General features: G+C 41.2%; 1 protein-coding gene across 3 annotated transcripts in view; it reads right to left on the minus strand.

Moving 5' to 3' along the window:
* Positions 1–11,757, minus strand: part of CTXND1 (cortexin domain containing 1) — a 32,915-nt gene extending 21,158 nt beyond the window's left edge. Inside the window, exons 1-2 of one of the 3 annotated variants that reach the window (XR_011904892.1) lie at positions 11,611–11,732; positions 11,355–11,398 (exon numbers count right to left, since the gene is read on the minus strand). The gene's annotated coding sequence lies outside the window, so the exon portion shown is untranslated. Of the gene's footprint in view, positions 1–11,354; positions 11,399–11,610 lie in introns of all 3 variants that reach the window. The other 2 variants (XR_011904893.1, XR_011904891.1) reach the window with 2 other exon arrangements.
* Between the last annotated feature and the right edge of the window lie 1,752 nt (positions 11,758–13,509).

Genomic DNA, 13,509 nt, shown 5'->3' on the forward strand with positions numbered 1-13,509 from the left:
ACTGATCTCTGTAGCATTAAAACATTTCCCTTTTAAAGGAAAAGCTTCTCTTTATGGGCTCAGCTCTGACCGAAGTGATTTTCTATTCTGTCTGAAAATGTATATGAAGCGTCTAGAAAAATATATTCTGATTTTGTAAGGATTTGTGGTTGCTTTGCACAAATCCTGCCCTGAGGGACATGGTTAGCGGGCATGGTGAGGATGGTTTGGTGGTTGGACTGGGTGATCTCAGTGGTCTTTTCCAATCTTAATGATTTCATGAGACGTTGACAAGCTGAGAGGTAGCTGGCAAACAGATGCCTTGACGTGCTTGAGCTCTGCAGGCAAAACCACAGACTGAAATTTTCAGCAAAGGCCTTAAATTTCTTGTCTCACCCTCAGCAGATATTGAGAGCTTCAAAGTTTAAACCACCAGCTATAATGTTTAGCTGTTAATATGGCAAATGGGGCGAGAAATGAATTGTATCATCGCGATGTGAATGCCGTTCAGAAATGCTGATGCATATTAATGCACATTGATGTCATTTAATGAATAATAGATGTATTTGTTATTGCTGCACCGCTCGAGCAGGGAAAACAACATCAGCCTGTGTGGAAATTTGTTGGGAAATGCTATTTGGTAAATAGAAATTGATTATATATACTTTCCTATGTTGTAGGGTAGAAGAGGGAAGGGGAGCTGTCAGCTTTCATGGACAGAGAGAAGGGCGCTCTGGTTCCATGCTGGTTGCACTGGGGCCTTAGTTAGGCCAGCCAACTCATGAAGACAATAGAAAGAGGTCAAGTGAAAAAACAAGCAATAGTTATCTAATGTGTGAAAAATGCCCCCCAGAAAAGTATTATCCACATTCTCCTTTGACATAAGTTTCTGGTTAGAGATTTTACTGAGTTTTATTTCGTGATGAGACAAAAATGGGAGAGAATGTCCAGATCCTTGCATCACAATTTAGAGAGCCTAATTGTTATTTCATTTCTCCTAGTGACTATTGGATAGTGTCTGGTTTTCCCCACTGCCACTTGTCTGGCCTCATAATTTTATTCGCTGTTTTAAAATTCTCTTTGATTTTGCTTTCAAGGCAAGAATGTGTTTAATAGCAGCAGTGACACGGCATTGCGCTCGGGAGAACTGGCACAGCAATCTGAAGGAACTGCTCCTGTTCACTGATCTCTCTTGCAGAGACGTTTTGCAAAAATCCATTATTTTCAAGAGAAGCTCATCAATAATGAAGGAAAACAAAAGTTTAGAATACAAAGATGTTGCTTGCCAATATCACGAAAGGTGGGAGGTAAATAATAGATCGTGCGTGGGAAAGATTGAAAATGAGTCTAATCACTCAAAATGTTTTGAAGGAACAGGTATTCTTATTTTTCCCATGGTGTTATTAGTCTATTTTATGGCTTAAACTGCTGACTTTCTTGGTGCAGTAGAACTTCTAGATATTTCAGTAAGGTGCAGTTGGGAAGTTGCATAATAAAATTAATGCCTGCTTACAATTACAATGTCTGCTGCTGTTCAAAAATCCTATTCTCTCAGCAAACCTAGTGAATTAAATAGAGCTGCGAGATAAACTTTTCCTACTCTAACTTACTCAGTTTTCCAAATATTTGGTGAGTGAGATGTTGTGTTGGATCTCATGACAAAGAAAGAGGAACTGGGAGAGCAGAGTAGCTGCAGTTGGCATTTTGGGAAGAATTTGTTCCAATATAGCCTCTTCCTCTCTGAAAAATAACCGGGTCATTCAGGTGATGCTGCCCTATCCAATGAACAAGGCACTGCCTCATGGGATAGGGGGCAGCTAGTGTTTTACTCTGCTAGAATGAGACTCAGTGTATTGTTTGGACATGAAGTTTTTGATAGAGTGGAAATTCCCCATAGAAAATCTGTCTGCACAGTAGATTGTGAGAAGACAAGGGGGAATGGTCTTAAACTGAAAGAGGGGAGACTCTTAAACGAAGGGGAGACTCAGACAACACGCTGGGAGGAAACTTTTTGTGCAGAGGTGGTGAGGCCATGGCACAGTCTGCTTGAAGAAGCTGTGGGGGCCTCATCCCTGGAAGTGTTCAAAGCCAGGTTGGATGGGGCCCAAGGCTTTGTGATACCACGTGCTTTGCATTCAAGAATATGTTATCTGTTGACATTGAGCCATTTTGAGGAATCCTACGTATCCCAAAACAAGGTCACTTGACCCATCTCAAATCTCTGCCGTGGTACTTCACTAACTGGGATGTGCTTAGACTCCCAACACCCTCCAGTCACGCAGTTATGCATGCAGCTCAAGTGCTCACCACTGTAAAATACCAAGGATCTCTTCAGAACAAACCCGTCGACTGTTTTGCATATCAGGAATTCAGTATGAACAGACATAACTTGCAATGGAACAGAGAAAGAAGGAAAGAAGGCACAGTAATAAATAAGTCTTTGGGTGTTTTTCGTTTTAAGGAATAAAAGGTAGTAGGTGAGCTACTACAGATTGCTGCTGTTGATGGTTTGTTTGATAGTTTGTGGGGTGACTTGCTACATTGCATTCTGCTAAGTGTACTGATGGCTTGATTGAATTGTGAGCTCTCAGCTGAGCCCTCGGTTTTAATGTAGGAGCAGAAGGAGATTTACAGGAATGAATTGTCAGGATAAAAAGCAAAAGACATCCATTCTGATCCCTACACAAATAGGGAAGCAAGACTTTGTTTTATACAGAGCAGCCCATTCTTACCAAATCCAACAGATAAAATACTGCTGAGAGTGCCGGTGTTATTTCCTTCTCTGCTATTAATTTTAAAAAGTGCTGTAGGCATTCATGTTTTGCAGATGCTTGCTTAAGCTGTGAATACATGTCCACAAGTAAATAAGAAATTGTTTAAGGTTGAAGTAACATCTTTTTTTTTCTGCTGTGAGATGGAAAATCACTTGGAAAATTCTCCTGTGCTGCATCCAAAATATCAGCAAAGCATTTATGTGCTTCACTGTCCCAAGGCAATGTTCTGAGCGTGATGCCAACCGCCGTTGATTTCAATTTCCCCAAAAATTACTTTAAAAAGCTGTTTTAGCTTGAATAACCTGAAGCAGGCATAATTATTCCTTTTCTCAACATTCCCATGCTAATTCTCTGACAATTGTTCACATAAGAGCTTTCCCTTCAGTTTGGGGGTTGGAGGGAGTGCAGAAAAGCACAGGTTAGAGAAAAATAAGGGGTTTTTTTTGCATGTGTGTATATTCTGATGGTCTCTAACACTCATCTGCCTGCAGAAAGACTGAGGCCTAGTCTAGACAGCACTGTTCAAACCATCCACCTGCAAACCGAGAAGTGTTAGAGATATAGAAGATCTGGGATTACCCTTTTGTAAAATGCTGATAACATATGCACAAACCTTGCCAAATCTCTCTCTGTACCCTGCTTAGAAAGCATTGACTCCACTAAACTTCTTTTTAGATGCCAAATTCATTTATTTGAATTGTGCTAGAGTCAGCTTCCAAATGGATTCTATAGCAGTTTCCTATACAGCCTGCTTCCAGTTGGCCAAGGCTTTGAAGTGCACTAGAAAGACTTCTGTTTCCTAGAGGTTGGAAGTTTCAAAGGCAAACTCTTCATTCACCTGAATAAGAAGGTGGCAAAGTTGTGCTAGAGCTGTTCCTAGCAAAGTTCATGTTGGTAACTTTCAGCTATTTCTATCATATAATATGGCAGCAACTGCCATGGTATGGTAGGGAACGTTTTGTAGGCTAACACTCATAACTTGGTAGGGTTACATTTTTTGAGACAGCCAGCAATGGAGCTCATGTATCTTTGGAAGTTACCTGCTGTGTTTTGCTCTATAGACAGTCTTTCAAGTTTAGTTTTGAACTATAACTAATGTGAATTTTAACTAAGGAAAATCCAGTGAGGTTTTCTCATACCAAGCTGCCCAGTGGCATCACTTCAGCATATTTAAAAGTATGGAACAGGATTGCTAAGATAGCAACGGTGACTCTATGGTAAATAAATGGCATGGCTGGTCCTATTTGGAAGCAATACATAGACTTATCAGCTAGTACACATACAGCCAGTCCAGATACTCAAAACACAGGAGGATATGAGTGATGTTTTAAAAGCTGTGTTTTTCATTAGTCTGATTATAAGCAGCATGAGAATGTCGGGGAGGAGCAGACAAGGAATGAGTGAGCCAGGCGTTTTATGGGAAAGAAGAGAGATACAGTGGTTTAACCCTATGCAGAAGTCCAGTCTCTTCACCTGTAATGACCTCTTATTCCATCTAGGTCTGATCCTTCACTTGGGATGGCCAAAACATTTACAAGGCCACACACCAAACTGCATGAAACAGAGGATGGAATTAATTGAACCATATTTTGCCAGCTTTGTTTAACCCAGTTCTGTTCCCCAACTGTGCAGATAATGAGAAGTACACATTGTGGGGTGGACTCTGGAGTAGAAGTGACTGCTGCTTAAACACTAAACTGTCCATGAAAACACAGGTCTTTCCCTTGAGGCTGGATAATGGCAGAGGAGCAGCATAGTGTTTAAAGGAATGAAATCTCAATATATAAATAGCAGCAGGGAGAGGAAAAAGTGAGCCTTGCCAAAGAGGGAAGAGAATGAGGGAGAGTAGATCTAAGGAAAATGGGCTGTGCTTATCTGCATTGGTGATCTCCCAGTCAGGAGCAAAGAACAGGAGCTGGCAGGAAGATCAGTGTCTGAAGTCTTTATCCTCAGCTGTGTATCAGGGAGCTTTTAAACCAAATGTGGTGTTCAAGTGATTCCAGGGGATCTTTAAGGGCAGAAATTTGCCCTATTGCATCAACTAGATGTGGCAGGAGAGGGGGAACAATGTGTTCTGTGCTCGGTGCATTTACACCCTAACATTAGCTAGAGCAGAACGTACAGAGAATCTATTGACTTAGATTGCACCTCTTGCTCCAACCTCTTCTGCATTTAATCTGTAACAATTAGAATTTTGTGTTGCTTGTGGGTTTCAGTGGTTCTCCAGTTCTTCTTGTCAGTTCTTTTAATGGGCAGCTGGCAGAAACCCCAAAGATGAACCTCAAGCTTTACATTTGTGTGTGTGTACATGCATATAAAATTCCCCTTGAGAGTTACTGATATTTTAGCTTTTCTTGTTATGGACAGTGACAGTTTCTGTAGTTTCCCGAGATCTAGGCAGTAACCTTTTAAAATCAGTCACAGCATCAGGGGATGGTTTTAGAAAGAAACACTGATTTCAGCCATCCCTGTGACTGCTTGCTGTACAAGTCTTGTCAGATAAGCTTGAAATGAAGTAAAAAAATATACCCTGCCCTCTCAGCTGCTTGTTGAAATGTTCAGTTGCTTTCACCAATAGAGACAGGTATATCCATTTGGGACCCACGGAGGTGACCCCATTGCTTATTTTCTTCACAGATTAAAGGTAATAGATGCTTTGTACTAAATATTGCTTAAAGGAACTTTGTGGAGGCTATGTTGCTTTTATTTCCTTTTCAAATCTTGATGTACTGGTTTTGTTTGTTTTCATTTTGTTCAGAGATGCTCATATTTTCACCCATTTTCTGGTGTGCTCCAGCTACATTTGGAGATCCGAGGGTGTCTAAAGAAACAGATTCAACCAACCCCAGTCTGGGAAGCTCTGATACAAAATACCATTGAGGCACAGTGTCTCTTCATGACAAAAGTCGTTTTATCTGCTTAAGCTGTATGACCAGATTTTATTTGTGGTTGCACTATGTTTTCATTCCTCTTCTAAAATATTCCTTCCTTTGTACCTCATAGTTTAAATCAAACCTCTATTAGAAAACAAAAGGGTGACGCACAATTTCCTTCATTGCCTGTAACAGCTCTATTATAAATCTTTAATGTATCTGCATGGACTTAAACAAATAAAGGCACTGATGAGAGGCTGCCTATTTGCAAAAGAGAGAATTGCTCACAAAGGTGAGTGATTGCAAGGTCAGGTTTGTTTGTGCTCCTTTACATCTTTTGCTCCACAAAACGATAAGTTTTGCAAATGCAAGTAGTTGTTGATTACTAACAGCATTCTCATCTGCCTTTAATGGAAGTCTGCTGTGTTCTGATCCAGAGACACTAGGACTCTCCTCATTGCTGTGTGCTGGATCAAGACCCGACGTAGGACGCTATGGGAAAATTCCTTGACAGGAGAAATATTTTGTTCTACTTGCTAGAATGTGAGTACCAACCTGCTCCCATTCTTCACACAACTCTTCAAAAGATCATTATGAGATGCAGCTCAATGATAAAAATGATATGAAGTGGCATCAGTTGTTTTCCAAACTGGAGGATCTGCTTCTATCCAGAAAATCCCCACGGCAAACAGAGATGAGAATCACAAGCATTGTAAAGTTGTGACAGAGTCTGAGTCAGGAGAGAATATACTGTTAGTAATCTTTCATGTGGCAAACAGACACAGTCCATGAGAAGTGTGAATGGGGTTCCCTTCCCGAGTTTCAAGACTTTGAATGATTTGCTATGATTTGTCATTATTTGAGCCTTCTGTAATGGCAGATACTTTCCTGACAAGCTGTCAGCTTGGAGTGACCTCCCTTCCCAGCCAAGCGCCAGTTCTTTCTGAACCTCTCTGGAAACCTCACAGTAAATGGGCCACTTGGTAAACGTGTATAATCAAGCCTATGTTTTAACTCCATGGCATCTCTCCTTTATTGGCCCTTCTTTGCACTATCGTGCATAATTGATATGCCACATTGATATGACATATTGTTTTTCCTGATTTCCCCCATAAAGAAGCACAAGGTTCACAAAATGACTTGGGCAGACCCACAGACAGCATGATCCATCTTTATAGCAGAGGTAAAGGGATCAATATGGCAAGGCTCTGTGTGACAAATCCTTAGTGCCTTCAAGGAAAGTAAGAAAAAAATGACATAGTAACTATTAGCTTTTCCTCCTCTCAGCTGGATCATGTGCAGACTGAGGACTGATTTTTAATCTAAGTTGGTGAAAATCTGAAATAATTCTGCAACATATGGCGTGGTGTGGTCATTTGGTAAGAAGTCATAGATAGGTTGGTGGTGCTGGCAGAGACAATGGGGACTTGAATATCAATACAGGAAAACAATACTGAATCAGCTTACTTCTGGACAGTTTACAGCTTAAACTAAAGGTGTGATGCAGCAAATTCTTCAGTAATCAACAAATCAGACAGATGGGGCAGAGGTAGAAAGAGAATGAAGGAAAGGCGTTTCCACCAGATAGTTTATATTTACTTGAGCATGCAGTTCTATACAGCCAGAAGCCCTGACTGAAAGTCTAAAGCATAGCAATAAGAGAAAGCCTGTGGTTTATGATAAAAGAAAATGAATTCCTGTTCTGTTTCTAGTGGGAGAAATGTGAGCATCTGTGTTTTCAGCAGCCTTCTGTCTTGCTTCGTCGTCTTTCCCTCTGAACAAAGTACTGACTGACACACTGGGGATATGATGTTCCTCCTGTCTTGGAATCCTTCCCTTGCTGACTGCTATGAGTATTTGTGAATAGGACCCCAGAGGCTTAGCCTTGCCAGGGCTAGGTGAAACAGATTTGAAATGTTGAAGTTACGTTCAGAAAGTATACATGTCTCTGAAGCTCTTGTTGTAGCGAACACTCGAAAAGTTCACACGCTCTTTCCCTCTTATTTATGTTCAAAAGAGATTAAAAGAACATTAAAAACTCCACGAGCCAAGTCCTGGAGACTCAGAACCAAGCATAGAGCATTTGGAGCTTCCTCCAGATGTTTCTGTGAAAATCAGATGTCTGCTTTGCAGTCTGTCACTGATCACTGAGCTTATTAGTAGCTGTATTTTCATGGCCTAATTTTTTAAGTTCATTGCACTGAACTACACACCATAAAGCTGTATGTCAGAATGCTTTTCTAAAGCTTCAGAGAAAGAGGAATAGTGGTAGAGGTCTATCTGAAGGTCAAACTGCCCTGTAGGAATACTTGGCAAAATGTTAAGCCTGATCTTTCAACTTCTGGATGTATTTTGAGTGCATATCTACGCTTCTTGAACAGCCCTTGGAAAGTATGTTATTTTTGAGCTGCTGTTTAGAACAGGAGCAGGCAGCGGTACTTAGGAAGTACTCGATCTTAGTCCTTTAATCCTCCTTGAGCACTATTGCACTTCTGCTTTAGGAACGGAGCTTCTGGGGACTTGTGTGGGTGAGGAAAATGAAGATAGTCAGCCTGGCAAAGGTAATCTGAATTGAGACTATTACAGAGTGTTAAACAATTGGCTTTAGTAACGAGTGTTAGCAAGTCATATTTAGCACAGCCATTTTGTTGTTGAAAATAGATTGCACGTATACCCGAAAATCCCAATTAAATTCAATCTTGATGCCCACAGCAGATAAGTTTAACAAAGATTCCAAGTCATCTGCTTTCATACATATGAATAAAATAATTAGTATGCAGCATATCTAAGTAGTTAGACACCATCAGAAAGTCTACCCTTGAACAACAGAAAGGAAAGAAAGTGCCCTTTCTTTTATAGTCTGAACAAAAAAAGGCATTGCACATTTTGGGTGTCACAAGCTCTTCTTCTGTATAAATATGACAGCTCTACTGAACGTGGTAGAAAAATTCTCTGCTCTTGTTCAAATGCAGTTAAGCTTATCCCTTTGAGAACATGCTGAATGTTGTATTTTTTAGCTCAGCGTTGCCTGCAATTGGTTTCTGTTGCAACTATGACACATTTTTCCTGTGCTTTGAAATTAAAGAGCATGTTTATCCACCTATGGTATATACATATATATTTGGGAGGTTCAATTTGGAAAGAGTGGTGATGTGTTGGTACAGGCTGCTCAGGGAAGTGGTGGAGACTCCACCCCTGGAGGTGTTTGAGGAAAGGGTAGATGTTGTACTCAGGGACATGGTTTAGCGGGCACTATTGGTGGGAGGTGGGACTATGTGACCTTAGAGGTCTTTCCCAACTGTAATGATTCGGTGATTCTCTAATGCAGTTTTGTACTGAAAGTTTTGTTTCTGGTGCTCAAATGTCAAGATGATGCAGTTAGATTTAGCACTGTGAAGAGCTGGCAATGCTCCTACAAGAGAAATAAGTGGCAGCAAGACAGCGATATGAATTAAAGTAGTCTAAATGTTAATTAAATTGAGTTGCAACTGATTACTGGCAGAGCAAGTTAAAATGAGTAAACTTTCCTTTGTGCGCTTCTCTCTAAGATTGCAGTGCAATAAAAGGAACTTGACTTATGAGGCAAGGCCCTTGGCAGAGCAATTTGAAAGGCAGGATGAATTGGAAACATTTGTTTACTGATATATTTACTCTAGACTGTTGAGAAATTAGCTTTTGTATTTAATGTCTTCCATTTAAATTTTGACGTGAACAATAATATCTGGGAAATAATTCTAAGTTCCAGTTCAGGAAACACATTTTGATTAGAGATTCAGAATTGCATGAAGGCCAGAGGACAGGTATCATCTTTCTTTTTCCTCTTGTGATTCTCATTATGAACCCAGCATCTTTCCAATATTTGTTGCCTTTCCTTTGCTCCCAATTCATATCTTTTTTGTCTGGGAGAAAATCATTTGAAAACAGTGACATGTTCAATTACCACAATTAATTTACCTGAATATGTCTGATGATAATGTTACCAAAACTATATGTTTCGCATATGTCCTGCTTACAGGTAAAGTCTTGGCTATTTCCTCATGATAGAGAACGAATGCTAGGTTTATAAATCAATTCAGAATTATCTTATAATAAATCCCCATGACTTCCAAATTCATTATTGGCTTTCCTGGGTATCTAGATGAAGAAAAGGGAGATGGATGACATACACTGATAGTAAACCTGCTGCTGGGTGAAACACACCAACTGTGGGCTCAGGTCCTTAAACAAGAGCAGCTTTCACACCCACCCAAGTGCTTGTGAACAGAAAGGAACCCAGAGAAACTGAGATAAGAGAGAAGAGGAGACTAGGTCAGATTCAGACATGATTCACCTGCCTTGTAGATCTGCCCATCTTCAAAGTTGTACAACAAGTGGAGAGCGTTTGTTCATTGCCTTAATGATCGCACCCAATAGCACCATACACCACGAGGGTTCTCTTAGGTAGAAAGGAGAAAATTATCTTGACGGCATTATCAGGGGAAAGACCATTATCAGCATTTGTTTCCTTCTCTCAAGGAACAAAATCTTTAAGACATAATTGTGGCATATGAGCAGAAAGATGTGATAACGCAGAGCTGTAATTGAGGAGTATTTCTCAGTGCCTTCAGCTATGCCATGGGCTAAACATTACACATCTATAGCAGCATTCCTGCAATAACTCTCAGCAGACACTGAGCTTCAGCTGACTTACTTGAGGGAAGTGTCCCTTTTAATCAAGAGAAGTTCAAATTTTGCCCCAAACTAAAAGGACACAGATGCACCAATGGGGAAATCCTGTCTTCAGAATGCAAAAACTCTCCATATATTTCCCAGTAGTTTACAGTGACAAAATAAGTGCTGCTTACAAAGAAAAAAAAACAACGAGTTGTGAAATGAAAGATTGCTTTCTTTTAGTACTTTTTACAAGAGGCTGATGGCTATTTAACAGTGACGGTTGACACAGCAGTAAGAAAGGAATGCCTAACTTTTGGGATCTGTGTGTCCTGCTGTCAAAAACGAAGTTAGTATGTTAAGGAGGTAAACACGCCTAAGCCAGAAATGGCAGTAATTCTCCAAAAATCAGTTAGTCTGAAGCTGGACTCTCATAAGTCACTAAGAAATCTGTACCAAGAAACCAGAGGATTGCGGCTTAATAATTGCCCCTAAATTAACAGGCTGAAAGCTGCACAAATCTGATTTAAAATCTGTACAGAGCTTCTTTTAAAGGCTGCAATTCTTTCCCAAGCCCCTGTTTTGCAAACGCTTTCAAACTATGAAAAAACCCCATGGAGGAACCAAACTTTAAACCGTGCTTCCCTTTGCTATACATTGCAAACAGAAAGCTGTGCTACTGCAGGTACAGAGACACAGTGCTCGAATCCTAGGAAAGCCACAGCTCTACTATGATAAAGTATTGCTTATAAATATTTATCTACAAAAAACAACCCAACAACACTGAAACCAGAAATCAAACCACCCAAAGTAGACACGGGCTGTGTCTGACAAAGTAAAATAAAAGGATTATTCTTCATCAAGGCACTCACTCACATAGTTGCAATCCACAGCTTTTCACTACCCGGTGGCACAATCCCTGTAAATCCAGCACTATACACAGACTGTAGTTTGCACCCAAGCATAGAATCATGCTCTGTAGTGATTTAGATCACACAAAGGTAGGCTGACATTAAGTTATTAAGCAACATCCCTGCTTAAACGCTGTCAGACACGAGTAGAGAGAAAAGGCACAAACCTAGCAGCATTAGTTCAGCACAGGACCGTTCAGCAAGCACAGCTCTGCAATACACACAGACAATGCAAAATTATTCACTTAGTGTCACTGCAATCGGCTCAATTCCTTTGCTTGATTTAGAAACAACAACAAAATCCTGCAGCTCCTGACACCGGTCCCAGTCTGGAGGTTGTCTCTCAGGCAGCAAAAGCTGCAGGGCTTCAGCTTCTTAATAACCTCAGGAAGCGGTGCCTGCTGCAATATCAGAGTCACTTACTGCATTGCTTTTCAGCGGAGTGAAAGTGGCTGCTCTTCTCGGCCGCACATGGCTCTGACAGCCGGAGGGGCTCCCTGTTCAGCACAATTCAGCTCCAAAGTCTCTGCGTGCAGAGGTAGTTGTCTTTGCTCTGTGCTGGGCTTTTCTGGCTGCAGCGACTGCTCACCCTATCCATTGCCTCTGGTGGATGCTAAGTAAGCAATCCCTTGGGTCTTCATAAGGAAAGGATGAAGAGTCACAGCTCTCGAGAGCAGATAAGGTGTTCTGCTGAAAGCCACTGCTTCCTTGGCATTTTAAAGGCAAAGGTGCTGGGGATGCCTTCCTCTCACGCTGTTGCTGTTTATAGTGCTAGTTGTTGTGTTCTGTAAGTCGCAGTTGGATTTGCAGCTGAACGCTGTTTTTTGTGTTTCGGAGAGATCTGAGGTGATGTTACAAATCTGTTTTTAAAGGCTGGGGAACAAACTCTCTCAACCAAAATCTTCTAATTTTTCAGAACTATGAGGGAAGGGGAAGGGGGCTCCCAGCTCAGGAATGGAGCATTTCAACCCCACTTACAGAAGGGATGCAGCCAAAAAGGAGCACCCCAAAGCTTCATGAATGTACATGCTGGACTTAGCACAACTCCAGAGCTGCATATCACCCTTGTCAACTGTCTGTGGGATGTCTGTTAGTGGGGGCTTGTTCTATAGCATGCTGATGTGGTAGAAATAATGAACAGTAATAATAGAGGTAAGAAGAAGAGCCGCAGTACAGAATTTCTCATTAGAGATCACACAGTGAAATATTTGCCTTTAGGAAAGCTATGTGGGAACTGTACTTGTGTCCCTGCAAAGCTCAGGTGAGATGTGGGCGAGCTTTTTCCACCTGGGTGCCCTAATATGTAACGCAGCAATCATTAATTAACATTTCTTACAACGAGACGTTGTGTAAGGTGTTCATTTGATCATCCCTCTAAGACTCCTGGGCAGATTTTCTGAGCTGCTGCCTGAAGTTAAACCTCACAAGAACAGCAGCAGCCCTGCATGGAGGGAGGAGGCTCCAACTCTGCTTGTGACGGCCTTGAGAATTCCCAGAGGCTGATTACCCAGTTCAGGTGGCACTGGGAAATCCCAGCCGCCATAGAAGTGAACCTAATGAACTTTGTAGGAATAATAATTGGGCTCTAGAAAGAGGTCAGGGAAGGACAGGTATGTGGAAAGTGCAAGTCGCATTTTTTTTTCCTTTGGAAAGTGTTTTATCAGCTGGATTTCAGCTTTTATTTCCCCTGAAATTACTGTATTAGTGCAGCTTTCTGTGACACCTCTCACTGTCATTAGCAATGTTGGCGTTGTTTGCAGGGCTGTACGTTTCTGTCTGTAAAATTGCCAAGGATACTCAGCCTTCTGTCCTACAGATGTTGCTGGGAAGGTGGTGGTTTTTCATGCTCCCAAAAATAACATCTTGGAGATGGGAAGCCTACACATGGTGCACTGCTGTCAGCATCACTGGCTTTCTACAAAATGAGAGAACACTCCTGCAGTAGAAAAATGGACCTTTATTTTCCTCTCTCTTGAGCTCACAGTTGTGGCAAGCACCTCAAATTTGTTGAGTCATGGAAAGTCAGAACCAACCAAGGTGCCTTGAATTTTAAGTTCATTGTACTTTGTGATTATGTACCAGGTGCAGTTTGTTTCTTAACTCTTAGAATGCAGAGAAAAAACAGACTCTGTTGCAAGGAGTACTCAGTAAAAATGAGACTAAATGACTCAAATGTGCTGCAAACAGGATTGCTAGGTGACAGCCTTATTGCTTAAAGATCAGGAAAACCTGCCTGAGACCTGCTACATTGGCAGCAGAAACAACTCATGGTGAGTGTTCTCACTTTCATAGGAGCCCATAGAATGGCATCCACGTTCACCA

The sequence above is a fragment of the Excalfactoria chinensis genome, chromosome 10 (assembly GCF_039878825.1).
Source record: "Excalfactoria chinensis isolate bCotChi1 chromosome 10, bCotChi1.hap2, whole genome shotgun sequence".
NCBI lineage: Eukaryota > Metazoa > Chordata > Aves > Galliformes > Phasianidae > Excalfactoria > Excalfactoria chinensis.